This window comes from Penaeus chinensis, chromosome 27 (assembly GCF_019202785.1).
Source record: "Penaeus chinensis breed Huanghai No. 1 chromosome 27, ASM1920278v2, whole genome shotgun sequence".
Classification (NCBI taxonomy): domain Eukaryota; kingdom Metazoa; phylum Arthropoda; class Malacostraca; order Decapoda; family Penaeidae; genus Penaeus; species Penaeus chinensis.
In genome coordinates this window covers 14,324,521-14,327,020 of record NC_061845.1, presented here as the reverse complement: position 1 = coordinate 14,327,020, position 2,500 = coordinate 14,324,521, and the positions used below count along the sequence as shown (strand labels likewise).

The 2,500-nt window shown below is 26.9% G+C and overlaps 1 protein-coding gene across 9 annotated transcripts in view; it reads left to right on the top strand.

Annotated features, from left to right (window-relative positions):
• Positions 1-2,500, top strand: part of LOC125039253 (inositol 1,4,5-trisphosphate receptor-like) — a 141,353-nt gene that overhangs the window by 86,267 nt on the left and 52,586 nt on the right. The gene's annotated exons all lie outside the window — the stretch shown is intronic.

Genomic DNA, 2,500 nt, shown 5'->3' with positions numbered 1-2,500 from the left:
ATCTGTGTGTATGTATATGTATGTATATATATGTATATGTATATGTTTGTGTATATATATGTATATGTATATGTATGTATATATGTATATGCATGTATATATATGTATATGTATATGTATTTATATATATACGTATACGTATATGTATATGTACATATATATATGTACATTTACATATACATATCTATATATATGAATATGTTTATGTACATATATATGAATATGTTTATGTACATATATATGTATATGTATATGTATATGTATATATATATGTATATATGCTTATATGTATGAGTATATATATAATTATATATATGTATGTATATCTATCTATCTATCTATATATATATATATATATATATATATATATATATATATATATGTATATGTAAGTATGTATAAGTTGATTTTCAAAAAAATTTATTGATTGATTTTTGGTATGGTGTGAAATAAACATTTATAGAATATACAAATATATATGATTCCATGTAATGTAAAAGAAAGTGATTTCAGGTTCCACTGTATTTAGGATATTTATAATGAGTTAATGAGAAGGGGGGGGGGGGGGCATAGTTTAAGATAATAGTAATTTATTTTTAAAAAATGATAATCTGATTCAGGAATAAAAGAAAATGGTTAAGCATTTCTGGTTTAACTTAGATGTGCATTGTGCAGGACTCACTTATATGATATTCCATCATATTTTATTGCAAGAAAAGAGTTTATTGCACATTTGAAATTGTGATTTCTTTTACTTGGACAGATTGTCACTTCCATAACCAGGATTTTGCAAGCTTGGGATCTGCTTTCAACAATTTTGTCAAATGATGGAAAATATATATCAACCCATGTTCATCTGATCTTGAGTTCAGCTTTGTTTCTGTATAAATGAATTAAAAAGATTGCCAGTTTAAGCATGCTTCTCCCAGTTTTATACTTTATTGAGGGGTACTTCATATCAAGTTGTATGATAACTTTACTGGTAATTTTGCATTTATTTTTATTGTTTTACTTTACTAGAGCTCAGAAGCCAGACATATTCAACAGCTTGAATGCAAGTATAGTGAACCCAGTGCCAGATGTTTTTAGTATATGTTTGAGGATATGAGAATTTATTCATTTTTATTTGTTATAAGATTTTTCTTCATATAGTGTGAGTTCAGGGATAAATCAGTGTTTATAATCTCAAACATGCTTATATTGCTTTATCACAATTTTGTGTTTGCTACACATGCCTACATTATTAAGATACAATCCAATATTAAGGATGTTAAAAAGAAGCATGTTTAAATGAGGTATTCAATATCACAATCCCAACAAAAGAGTCATTAAAAGTGTGTGTTTTTTCCTTTTTTATACTCTATCAGTTGTTTTCTTTCTTCAGACCAATTTATTTTTGAGGGAATGTTTAGATCCAAAACATCTGCCACACTGAAATTATTATTATATTTTCTTATAATTGTGCAAGAGGTCACATTTCCAATAATACAATATCACCAGATGGGAATCTACATGAATAGGTCTGCTAATAGCAGAACTTTTATTTAGAGTGTAATATTCTTCCTTATTCAATATCCAAAAGATTTTTACTGGAAATAGCAAAGAAAATATATTTTGTAGTTGATTGATAAAAGAAAATTAATAAGAAGAAACTAGTTGTAAGCCAGAAAAAATAAGTGTAATGGTAATTATAAAGCAAGAAATTCCAGAAGGTAAAGCCTTTCTGTGTACCTGATAATAGTTGCCGGAATTTTTTGTAGGCTAATTGTCAAGCTTAGAACAGTTCTGAAGACCTGTGTCTGTAGCATGCTTAGTATTTTTGTTAAGTTTAGCAATTGATGTTTTACTGACTGAAAATTATGCTTTTTTTCTTATTTTTAGATGACGTATGTGAAGTTTAACAGTTGTGTGATATATGGCCATAGTATTATTCTTTAATTTTGTTTATTGTTATTATTATTATTATCATTATTATTATTATTGTTATTATTATTATTATTATTGTTATTGTTAATATTATTATTATTGTTTTACTATTAAAAATCCACCAAATTACACAAAAAAAGGATATCTTTTGAATTTTTATCATGTTAACACCCAAAAAAGTTATTTGAATAGGGAATGCTTAATGAGAGTAAAGGTGTTAACGTAAAAAAGGCTTATCATGTACGAGAGACTCCTCTGGTGATTAAAAGTAAAGAATTTCTGTAGAAAGTGGTCTAATATAATTTAGAGAAAGTTTCTCTGTATTGCTATTGGTACCTTTTATGTCCTTTATATCATAGTCTGTTGCTTGATATGAGGATACTACTTCATAAAGGAAAGAAAAGATTATGAACATTGTTATGTTAGGGAATGGTCAGTACAGTTGTTTTCCACTCTAAACATACCCAAGCTTCATTTTAGTTCTATCTCTCTTCTTCAATTTTCATGCAATAATAACTTTGAGGATTGGACAGTTTCCCTGACTAACAAGAGGAAGAGAAACAGGGTTGAAGCA